Raw genomic sequence first — 12,659 nt, 5'->3', positions numbered from 1 at the left:
AGAGAGAATCCCAAGCAGGCTCCCAACGCGGGGCTCGATTGTATGATGTGATCCGTGAGATCATGACCTAAGCCAAAATCAAGAGTCTGACGCTTAACTGACTGAGCCACCCAGGCACCCCTACTTTCCTATTCTTTTCGACCTAAAGTAACCTTCTGGTTCTTCTTTTCCGTTAACCCCATATTGTAACAGTTGGTATTTTCTGTTAATTCTGCCTCTCTTCTCTCATAGCCGTTCCCTTGTCCTGTTCTCTTTGCTTTTGCCTTGCAGTCCTTCACACTTTACTCAAACATGGCAGATAATGAGAGTCACCACAGAAGCTTCAAAAATTACAATTTCCTATTCCTAGTGGCATTTGAGAATCTGCATTTTATCAACGTTTATTTATTTTTGGGACAGAGAGAGACAGAGCATGAACGGGGGAGGGGCAGAGAGAGAGGGAGACACAGAATCGGAAACAGGCTCCAGGCTCCGAGCCATCAGCCCAGAGCCTGACGCGGGGCTCGAACTCACGGACCGCGAGATCGTGACCTGGCTGAAGTCGGACGCTCAACCGACTGCGCCACCCAGGCGCCCCGAGAATCTGCATTTTAAACATCGCAAGTGGCTTTTGATGTGCCGGCCCCATCTGGGACTCACTGTCCCAGAAAACCTCCCTCTCTCTCCTTTGCCCAGCCCTTACTCACTTTGCCGTTCCTGGCCCACCCTGTCTGGCCCCAGGAAGGCCTTCCTTCCCTGCTTATGTTGGTGTCTCTGCAGATGCGTCCACTACATTTTCCAAGTCTTTGGTTACCTCCCCAGAGCCGACATTGTCCTTTCTTTCCATTTCTTTGACTTATGTGTGACCTTCCATGCTCAACTTCATTATTACCTCAATTTTGAAGCCTTTTCCAGTTGCAAACAGCTGCCCCTGTCTCCCTTAAGTTTTATATCTATAAACACACATTATTTCTGCTGTTTTATCTCATCGTCTCTCTTCTCAACTGAATTCCTTACTCATGTCTTAATTCCACACGAAGTCTGCACAGCACATCTTATGGTACTTGAAAAGTGTTTCTTGAAAGAATAAATGGGTGGAAACTCAACAGAGCTCTGTTGTGGTAAGATGTATACATACATTTTCTGGGCCGTTCAGATGATTAAAACTCCCCCTTCCCCCATTTTATGCCTGAGAAGTTAAATCAGTGCCTTTTTGGGCAATTAGCACTGACAGTATTTAGGTAATGCAAAATAGGCATTTGGTTTCTCATCTGACCGGTCTTGGATTATTTAGAAAGCTGGCAAGCCAGGTGCTTCTTGGGCTCCTAAAGTCTCTTCGTCTCTGGACTTCACCCTCAGCTCTATCCCCTTCACTCATTGCCGAGACAGGAGATACATGGCGTACAAGTCAGAATGCACTTAGATAGAAGCCAGACAGCAGGAGCTGGCATTATCGGACCCATCTGAGATTGTTACCTAGGCTGTATTCTGAGTCAGATGTGGACGATGAGAAGCAGGCATTAGTAGAATGGCTTAATAGCTTCTTTTTTCTTTTGGCCAAAATTTTCCACAAAATGTATTCTTGCTTGGAGTTATAAGCCCTTAGATATCCTATTCAGTTGTAAGTACTCTGGGTTGACTCATTGAGAGTAATGAAATAATTCAAAGTTGTGCAGTATTTTCTAACCTGTGAGCTTCTTACATGTAACGTCATAAATTGTGTCCATGTAACTCTGATTGGAAGATTTTCCTTGGGCTGTTAGACTATCCTGGCAGATTACGGCAAGTGCTTTCTAAGCATTCTGTAGCAATTAGAGTGCATGTTTCTTATTGTATTGTTCATGTTGCCATTTAAGAAAGATCTGTGACAGGGAACTGCTCTTAAATTAACTAGATCTAGCTATGTTACTTCCTTCTGAATATCTAATATTACTGGTACAGTAGGTACTATCAAAGTTCTGCTTTACTGCTGTTTAATACTCAAAAATAACACTTATGTTGTAGCTATACTTATTAGCTGGGCTCCAACATGTTATTACTGTAATCTGGCATCATTTGAGTTTTTAAATAAAACATTTTAAATGAAAGTGACTTTAGATACTTTAATTAGAACATCTATGCATTTATATTATTATCTTTATTGCCTGTTTAGGCTTTTAGTACGTTAGTACTTTTTGTTATTTGTTTTAGGCTTAGCAAGGAAAGGCATTAGAATTGAAAGAATTTCTTGAACTTTCTAAACAGAAAAATTTGATTTGTCCCAAGATTTTCAGCCTGTTTATGAGCTAGTGTAACCCAAAGCAGAAAGAGGTAGGGTATTTGGGGTTTTTTTGTTTTTTGTTTTTTTGTTTTTTTACTCATGGCTAGTATAGTATTTTCATTTCTGGATCTTTATCCTTTGTCATTGTTCTGCTTCAAATATGAGGAGAGAGATATATTGGTACTTGGGTATATGGGGCTAAAAAGCAATTCCATCAAGGTAACACAGCAAAAAATGTGTTAGCTTCAATTTCCGTCCACGACAGCTACTTGTCACACAGTTGTTTTTTTTTTTTTTTTTTTTTTTAAAAGAAAAATCCATCTTGTAAATGACAACACTGACTGCCTTTGGCAGGAGACTTTTATCAGCTGTGTGACCAGATGTGTTTCTGCTGCACATTGTTATGCCAGGCTGAAGATCCAGCAGGATAAGCAGTGGTATTGATATCCTTGAAACGTTATATTTGAAAAGAAAGACAAAAATAGTTGTCTGCATTACACATTCTTAGATCTCAAGAGTGAACAGTAGCACTCTTTTCCGCAAATGTGAGCATGCTCTGCCCTGATGTTATTAGAGTTAATATAGTTTCATTGTTAAGAAGGGCTTATTGTACATTAATGAGGTAGATTTGTATCTAATAAGAGGTAAACCAGTGTATCCATGTGGCCCACAATTTGCAGCTTAAAAAACAAACATTTAATATTTGACTTCCTTATCTCTGATTATAAAAACATTATGTGTTCATTACGGAAACTCAGGGGACGTAAAGAGAAGTATAAAGAAGCAAGGAAAGAGGTTACTTATAAATCCAGGACCTTGAGACACTGACTGCTAACATTTAAAGTACTTCTATTTAATCCTTTGGTGCCGGGGGGGGGGGGGGGGCTGCGTTTTTACATAGGTAACTCAATTCTATATGTTGCTTTTTGTTGTTAACATGAGGTCATAGCATTTTTTCATGCTATTAATTTTTCTGTATGACCTTCGTGTTAAAGACAGCTTAGTTTTTCACCTCAGCGTGAGATCACAGAAAATACATATATTGGTTTCTGCACCCGGTTTCTGGCACGGAGCTTCTAGAACCCTTGTAGTGTTCTAAGTGGTAAGGCCATCTTGTTTTAATGTTTCACCTTTGACCCCATACTTAACATAGGGCTCCTAAAACCCTTGTAAATTCCTAAGTGAGAAGACCACAAAGATCATCTCTTGTTCTAATGAGGTGACTCTGGGGAGACTCCTAAGTGGCTCGTAGATTGAGTCTCGTCACCAAAAAGATGAAGCTAATCAGAAGGCTGGAATTTTCTGTGGGTTCCCCACCCCCCACCCCACTGTGCTTCTCCATTTCTCTAGAGAGGGGAGAGGGCCTAGAAATGGAGTAAATAATTGATCATACCTACGTGAGGAAGCCTCCATAAATCCCAGTAGGGAGTTTGGGAAGCTTCAAGGTTGGTGAACACAGTCACACCAGAGGGTAACACACCCCAACTCCATGGGGACAGAAGCTCCTGGGCTCGGGAGCCTCCCAGACCTCACCCTGTGTACCTCCTCATCTGGTTGTTCATCTGTATCCTTTCATAAACTGGTAGATGTAAGTAAGTGTTTTCCCGAGGTCTCTAATCTGCTCTAGCCAATTAATCGAACCTGAGGGAGGAAGGTCAGAAGCACACGTGATAACCTAGACTTGACATTGTCTGAAGTGTGCTGCAGTGTCAGAAATGAGTTAAGTTGTAGAACACCCAGTTGGTGTCACAGAGAATTGCTTGTGGGGGAAAACCGCCCACATGTTCGATGGCCAGACGTGTTCTGTCTTAGTGGAAAGGGAGACACATAGGAGAGAACACTGGGTTGTTCCCTACTCACTCGGTTTCCTGCTTGTTGGCCAGTAGGGGGGGTCTAGTGAGAGTGTGTCATGTTCTGGCACACTTCTTCAATTGTGCGTGTCTGGCAGTAAAGTCAAATTCTTGTCTTTATCACACTCGAGAGGGAGCCTTGATGCCTGTGCTGCTCGTGAGTTGCAACATACACACGTTGTCATTTAAAACCATTTCTGAAGTCACGTGCAGCCAGAGATGGCATGTCCTAGTCGGTAGCATTGCTATTTTCATTATTGTGTGTCTTACAATCTAGAGTATCTTAGATGAAATGAAAGAGCATATCTTCTCCCTTACCTCCTTTTTGGGATGAACAAGTCTCCCTTCCATCGTTCTGACTAGTCCTGCTGCTTATTGACCCATTTTCTTTATTTCCGCCTCCCAGCATTGATGCCAAAGTCTGCTCTTCAGTCTTTGTCCATCTGGCTGTGGTCTGCATATGTTTTTTTATTGTCATCTTTTTTTAGGCTTTATCTTGCCCTTTACCTTCATCTGTTACCCATGAGCCTGCTCCATGGGATGGGCCTCCCAGGCTGTGGATTCTGTCCAGCCTGGGCTTTTTTGGGTTTTTTTTGTTTTAATTTTTTTTTGTTTTAATTTTTTTTTTTTTAACATTTATTTATTTTTGAGACAGAGAGAGAGTGCATGAACAGGGGAGAGTCAGAGAAAGAGGGAGACACAGAATCTGAAACAGGCTCCAGGTTCTGAGCTGTCAGCACAGAGCCTGACACGGGGCTCGAACCCACAGACTGTGAGATCATGACCTGAGCCGAAGTTGGACACTTAACCGACTGAGCCACCCAGGTGCCCCTTAATTTTTTTTTTTAATGTTTATTTCTGAGACAGAGAGAGACAGAGCATGAGTGGGGGAGGAGCAGAGAGAGAGGGAGACACAGAATCCGAAGCAGGCTCCAGGCTCTGAGCTGTCAGCACAGATCCCGACCCGGGGCTCGAACTCACAAACCACGAGATCATGACCTCAACCGACTGAACCACCCAGGCACCCCCTGTCCAGCCTGGGTTTAATGCCACCATACCCTCCTCTGCTTGACTAAAAACCACGTCCTGGTTTTAGCCACGTTTGAAATCAGACCAAGACTGCCGTGCTTGGATCTCTCCAGCGGTGTCATCCAAAGCCAGTGTCTACAAACTGACTGGTTCCCTCCAGTGCCAGGAAGTTCTGTCATAAGTACATTTTTCTCCAGATGTGACTTCTGCCTAAGCTCATTCTAGGGAAAGATGATTGTGTTGCATGTTGGGTTCATGTTGAGGCACTGGGTGATTGGGTCAGGCAGATAATTGCTTCAATCTTGGGGACTCAGGAACGTCGCAGTAGGAACATGTAGGTGTGAAATTCATCTCTGTAGCAGTTTGTCGAAGGCAAACAGGTGGACGGAATTGTCCAAGAAGGGTCTAGAGAAGGCCAAAGAAGGAACTGTAGGGAAAACAAATTTTGAAGCTTTCAAAATGAGGAGCATATGGGGAGTGAGTCTGGGAAGAATTTGATAAAGGTGTTGGTGCAGTTTCATGCAAGTGTGGTATGTTAACGTACAATTCAAGGAAACAGGTTCCAGAAAGAGAAGGGGAACGTTAAGTATGATGAAAAAGAAACTTGGTCTATCAGTTAGTCTCTAATGACTATGGCAAAAAGAAGTACAGTGTTTTGTGTAGAAGCCATTGTGTAATGGGTTGAATGGGGACAATAGATATTAATGTAATAAATACTAACTTTTTGAACCAAGAGCAACAATATTAATGAAGAAATGAAAGGTATTTCCTTTTATCGGATAAAAATTTATCTAAGCATATGTGCTAATTTGAAAATAAATATTACTGTAATGAAGAAAATAAGATGACTCCTATGCCACCAGAAGTCAAAGGTGAAAAAACACTATCGCTATAACGCGTAGCTTCCGGAGTTTTAACTCTTGTGTGTATGTATATGTATGTGTATTTTACTTACAAAATGAAATCATGCCATACATATTTTTACAACGGTACTTCTTATTTACAATACCATATTTAAAATATTTATTTAAAATATCAACTTCTGTCAGCATAGATTAATTTTGCCTATTTTCTGGATATAACAATTTAATTTTGCCTTTGGCGGCCTTCCCTGACTCCCTCCTTCCCCCTCCCTGGTTTATATCCCACACTGCCATACCCAGCACTTACGAACTTGAAAGATCCCTGAGAGAAGGCAGAGTGTCTGTGAGGTCTTTGTGCCCACCATGGTATTCCCAGCTCTTAATCACAGGTCAACACATAGTTGCCAGATAACCAGAATGCGATTGATCCACTCCCGTCGTGATGTGTATTCAGTTGTTTCCCATCGATTTGTTGTGTGTAGTAGTTATGAGCTGGGGATTCTGAAACAAGACCACCCAGGTTTGAATCCTATTTCCTACCACTTCTTGGCTGTGTAATATTGGTCGTGGGATTCAGTTTTCTCTTCTGTAAAATGGGGTTGATAACAGTGCCTTCCTCATAAGGTCTAGATAGAAACACCTAAAAATATCATAGAGTGCTTGTGTTTAAATTTTAAAATATAACGCCCTCTATCACCAATCTTGTGTATATAATTGATTTTGGACATCTTAAAAGGTACAGTACATGAGGTGGTAAATACTAATGTAACTACCATCTAGCTTAAGAAATAAAAGATTATAAACTCAGTTGCAGTCCCTGTGAACCCCTTTTCTATTATATTTCCTTTCCTTCCCTCTCTTGCAGAGGTAATCAGTATGTATTTTGTGTTTATTTTTCCATGCTATTTTTATACTTCACTCTATTTACACCTCCATAAACAGCTGTTTTCCATATTTTAAAACTATTTACATAATAGTATCATTCTATAAATATCGTTCTGCAACTTTTCCTTTTTTTGACCATTTAAAAAGTAAAATTTACCATTTTAAGTATTTTTACATATACAGTTCAGTGGTATTCAATGCAGTCATAGTGTATAACCATCACCAGCATCCATTTCCAGAACATTTTTATCTTCCCAAACTGAAACCGTATGCCCATTAACCAATAACCCCAGTCCTCCCCTCCTTGCAGTTTTTGCTTGTTGGTTCAATATTATATTTGTGAGATGCACCCGCGTTGCTACGTTTTGCTTTTGAGACACTGAAACTGCTACAGAGCAATCCGTCCTATAAATATCCCACAAGGTACTAATCATTCTCCTGTGGATGGGCATTTAGGTTTTTCTGTAGTTTTCAGCTCTGCAGTGAATGTTAGTGAAAGTGAGGCTCGTGTACCTGTGCTGTAGTAGTTTCTTTAGGGTCTGCACCTAGGCGTGAACGTTGCTGGATTGTAGGGTATACACATCTTCAGCTGGATTTTCCGCTTTTGTTGTTTTTCATAGTACTCAGGAGAGTGGCTGTACTTCAGAGGCAAGCGTATGAGTTTCCACTTTCTATCCTCACAAGCCAGTAGTATTGTTGGCTTTTAAAATTTTGCTAAGCTGATGGATGTGACTTGGCCTCTGTGGTTTTATTTTGCATTCCTCTAATTAGTGAGGTGAGCATCTTCTCATGTTCTGGGTCATTTCCTTAATCACTTTTACATACCTTGCTTATTTTTCCATTGGTTGTTTATATACATTTTCTGATTATTTCTTTCAGTAATGGTCTTTCCCTAACGTTGGCACGGTTTGTTTTCTCACTTCCTTCAAGACTCCATTCAGATATCCTGCCATCAGAGAGTCATTCGCTGACCATCCTGCGTAAAGGAGCTCCCCTCCTTGGTAGTATTCCTGTCCCTCTCCCCTGCCTGTTTGTCACATAGCACAGGTCACTACCTGACTTGTGTGTTTATCGTGGGTCTCTTCCCCAGTTCGAACATACGCGCACATATGCTCACAAGGGCAGGGACGTTGTCTCGTTCTCTGCTGTATCCTTAGCGGCTCCCATCGTGCTTTGCCTGTAGTACACATTTAATAGATAAAGAGAATGAATATGAGAACACATGTATGCTGGTATTCAGGTTTCCAGAAATGATTACCCCCCACCATGGGCTATGTAAACAAATGTTAGAAGGTAATAAAAAGACACCATTCCTCCAACTTTGTGAGCCTCCACAGGGTCGATACATCCGGTTCGTCAGAGAACCTAGAGAAGAGCACTGCAGATTTCTGCTGGGCCAGAGACACTAAAGTTGATGAAGATACAGGTAACCACTCCTGGTTCTGCCCGGCTCCCTTCAGTACCTGCCCCCCACCCCTCCTGGCAACAACTGGATAAAAACTCCTCAGAACCAGTGAAATGGAGAGAGAAAATGTTCTGTGTCCGTGTCTCTCTTTTTACTTGACGTATATATTTACATACTATCAGATTCTCCCCTCCAGGGCGTGCAATTCAGTGATTTTTAGTACATTCACGAGGCTGTGCAGCCATCACTACCATTTCGTTTAGGAACATTTTCGTCACCCCAGCCGAATTTCCTTTTTACTTATAACGTTAAAACACTTTTTTAAAAACGCCTTTGTGGGGCGCCTGGGTGGCGCAGTCGGTTAAGCGTCCGACTTCAGCCGGGTCACGATCTCGCGGTCCGTGAGTTCGAGTCCCGCGTCGGGCTCTGTGCTGACAGCTCAGAGCCTGGAGCCTGTTTCAGATTCTGTGTCTCCCTCTCTCTGACCCTCCCCCGTTCATCTCTGTCTCTCTCTGTCTCAAAAATAAATAAACGTTAAAAAAAAAAAAATTAAAAAAAAAAACAAAACGCCTTTGTGTTTCGTGCTTAGGTCTCCAAATACCTGTGTTTTTCTGGAAAGTGTGTGTGCTGCCTCCAGGGTCTACCCAGCAAACTCACACAGGCTCGCGAGTGCGGCCCCCGCCGACCAGCAGCTCCCTGGGTGTTCGCCCCTGGGAGCCAGGCCCGCGCCACTCCAGCCTTGCTGGTGACACTGGAGGCTAGGTTCAGAATTGAAATAAATATAAGGCAGACCTTTGATCTTGCAGAGAGCATTATTACTGCAAGTTTCTGTGTTTAATAATAAAGCGCCGACAGCTAACATCTGTTAAATGATTGCCAAGTTCTAGTCCTGCTAATCGTTTATGTGCATCATATTGCTTTATCTTTGCACACTTCTTCTGAGGGAGATATTGAAATCACCCTCATTTGACAGATGAGAAAACTGAGGCTTATGAAGTTGTTTGGCCTGTTACCTGTTAGCGTTTGCTTATCCTCTGTAGCCACAGTGGAGGTCACCGTTTCTGAGAATCTGGATACAGCTACTGAATATCAGAACCTGAAAACTGGTATTTGAACTCGGGTTTGGTTCCAAAGTGCTCCATTTTGTCAGTCAGTACTCTCTATATCCAGAAGATCGAAGTTAGTCCTGTTGCCTAAAATGACCATTTTCCCTTCTTTTATTTATTCTTTGAACCGGGACAGTAAGACGTATTTATTTCTAGATGATGTGAAGAGGTGGAGATTTTCATGGGTCAGCAAAAGTTTATGAAAACATTACAGTTCTGTAGCTCTGTAATGATCTATTGACAAGATATTCTAGCACTGAGGGAAGATTTCATCTGATCTGAATAACATCTTACTCATAATTTGCTCCTTGTTTCACATGGGAAGGAAGTTTTTTTGGATTTAATCCTCATAATAATGTGTGATTCAGAGTGCTACCTGATGAGCTGTGAAGACTGACAGTGGTCTTCGTAATTTGATGAAATGTAGGTCCATATGTAGGTCCATGTATTGTGTATCAATATATTATAGTGAGATCATGATGAAAATGTAAACATGATTGACTGTTAGAAACTAACATATTTTAGTGAGTGGAAGAAAATTGCACGTTTTCCTGTTTTCTTAGAGGTGTTTTTGGCTGAGAATTGATTGGTTCCAATAACCTCCTTCCTCCACCACTTTTAGAAAGAGAGGGGCTGGCACTAAAGATTATTCTAATCAAGCCTTCCGAATTCCTACTCTCAAACAAAAAAAGAATTCCTACTGTCTTGCAGTTTACCCCTTCTTTATTGTTATTCGCTTCTAAGACTAAGTCTTTTTCTTCATCCTTTTCTAAGGGGAGAATTACAGAATGTTCCAAACTGAATTTTAAACCATATATTTGGTAGCCCTACCTAGCAGAACATGGTAAAGTGCCCTTTGCTGTTTCTACTGGGTGAAATGCTCCTAAACCCGCGTAAAAGGGACTCCAGGACTCCAGGGGTGGAATAATTCAACACCGTGTTGCCCGTTTAAACAAAGCCTCAGGGAAGCATTGCTGGGTGACTTAGTCTGCAGAGCTGAACGTTGGGACTTCCCCATTGGATAGATTTGTGTGTCTAGAGGTGGGCATTCAGACCTAGCCTTGAAAGAAGAAACCTGTGAGGTGGCCTGTAGGAGGAATCCGTGAAGAACCCCCTGCATCAGGCATCCTGCCAGGAGGGTCTGTATCTTCATCACTCTGGTGCTTAGTAAGTACTCACAGCCACTGTTGAAAACAGCCTTATCTCAGCAGCACAGAAAGTCCCATGCTCTTGCCCCCTGCCCCTCTTCTTCATCTCAGAGCACTGAGAAATACTTTTAGACTGAGAAACTTGGGAGATGGCCGCTGATCTGGAATCGGCCTTGTGTTCTTGTTAAATAGATGAAGTGGCTTTTGAGAAAGCCTCTGGGCAGCTACCCCACTGTGGCCGAGGGCCTGCTTTGCCGACACGGCACTGCACAGACAGGAGTAGAGTTCCTTCCCAGCTGGGGCGGCCTCTGTACTGATACCCTGTTCTGTGGAGCCTTGGCTTTCTTGAGCCTTGATTTCTAGAGCATGTGTAGCCACTTCTAAACCCCGGAGGGTGACAAAATCCTTTGTGACCCTCTAGGCCAGGATATCACTATTACTTGTCAGTACTCTTCTGTATCAATTTATCCTGGATTCTGCGGGCCTCCTAGGTTCGGCTGCCTTAGACCAGCTGTGGCTCCCTGCTTTGTATGAACGCTAGGAAGTGTAGTGTTTAGCCAAGGCATCTGTATGATGCTAAACAGGGAATGTGGGGTACTAAGCTGGGTAGCCCTCCTGGCCGATCAGGGACATCCAGTGATTTCTGAGAATCTGTGGGTACTGCTGGCAGATCATCCTGTATTCATCCAACGGAACACTTTGGTAGACCTTCTAAACGAAGGTCTCATCTCTAGCCACAGAATATCAGTGGAAGGTGATCAAGAAAATCTGGTAAGGATAGGGTCAGATGCTTGATACAGTTGTCCTTAGCCGTAATCAAAAGCCATGAGAGTAGGCAAATGGGGACCCTGGCCATCTTGCACCTGGCAGAGTGTTCTTCACGTGGTCCAGGGCTACAGCACACGTTCAAGGTGGAAGAGGTTATAAGTTGGACAGTTTGGATGCTTTTGTTAGCGTGAACTTCTTTGCTATTAAGATCAACCTTGATTCTCAACATTGGTAGAGCAGCAAGACGATGGGGTAGATCCTGGCGCGGCCTGCTGCAGGCTTTTGACAGAGCTTGTGCTCCAGAGCCACACTGTCTGTCTTTGAATGCTGGCTCCACCTTGGAGAGCTTTGGGACCTTAGGCAGCACGTTCGTGCTTCAATTCTTTTATCTGTAAAATGAGGATAATAGGGCACCCGCCTGACTGGGTTATTGTGAGGATTAGGTGAATTGTTACAGAAAGTGTTACCGGAAAGGCCTAGAAAGCAGAGGAAGACTTAATAAATGCTAACATACTTACAACTCTCCAAAAAGGGTGAATGGAAATGTGTAATCTACATTTCAAGTTGAGGATTATACATGTTGTGAAATTTAAAAATATGTTATTTTAAGTAAAAATTACTCAATGAAAATGCAGACTTAAATTTATATATATTTTGGATATGTGCATCTTATTTATTTATTTAAAAAAATTTTTTTTAACATTTATTTATTTTTGAGACAGAGAGAGACAGAGCATGAACAGGGGAGGGTCAGAGAGAGGGAAACACAGAATCTGAAACAGGGTCCAGGCTCTGAGCTGTCAGCACAGAGCCTGACGTGGGGCTCGAACTCACAGCCCTCACAGACCGTGAGATCATGACCTGAGCCGAAGTCGGCCGCTTAACCGACTGAGCCACCCGGGCGCCCCGGATATGTGCATTTTAAAGCATTCCAAGTTTACCTGTTTTGACTGTTTAGACCAGAATAACTTTTTTTTTTAATTTTTTTTTTTTTAACTCTAACTCTTTAGAGGCAGGAGAAATTCAGTACAGGAGAGAGGTTCTAAAAAGAGTTTTGAGGGACACCTGGGTGGCTCCATTGGTTAAGCATCGACTTTAGCTCAGGTCATGATCTTGCATTCGTGAGTTCGAGCCCCACATTGGGCTCTGTGCTGACAGCTTGGAGCCTAGAGCCTGCTTTGGATTCTGTGTTTCCTCTCTCTGTCCCCTCCTGCTCGCACTCTGTCTCTCTCTGTCTCTCAAAAAATAAAACGTTAAAAAAATTTTTTTAAATAAATAAGAGTTTTGATACAAACATCTGCAGCACATAATCTAACCTATTGCTTTACTTCATGTGTATAATCTGTGGATCCTTTTTTATCTTCAT

The 12,659-nt window shown here is 42.4% G+C and overlaps 1 protein-coding gene across 2 annotated transcripts in view; it reads left to right on the top strand.

The window, feature by feature from the left end:
- The window catches only part of LOC125154480 (S-adenosyl-L-methionine-dependent tRNA 4-demethylwyosine synthase TYW1), a 212,922-nt gene that overhangs the window by 129,985 nt on the left and 70,278 nt on the right, over positions 1-12,659 (top strand). The gene's annotated exons all lie outside the window — the stretch shown is intronic.

The sequence above is a fragment of the Prionailurus viverrinus genome, chromosome E3 (assembly GCF_022837055.1).
Source record: "Prionailurus viverrinus isolate Anna chromosome E3, UM_Priviv_1.0, whole genome shotgun sequence".
NCBI lineage: Eukaryota > Metazoa > Chordata > Mammalia > Carnivora > Felidae > Prionailurus > Prionailurus viverrinus.
The sequence above is the reverse complement of the archived record's forward strand: the minus strand, read 5'-3'. Positions and strand labels throughout refer to the sequence as shown.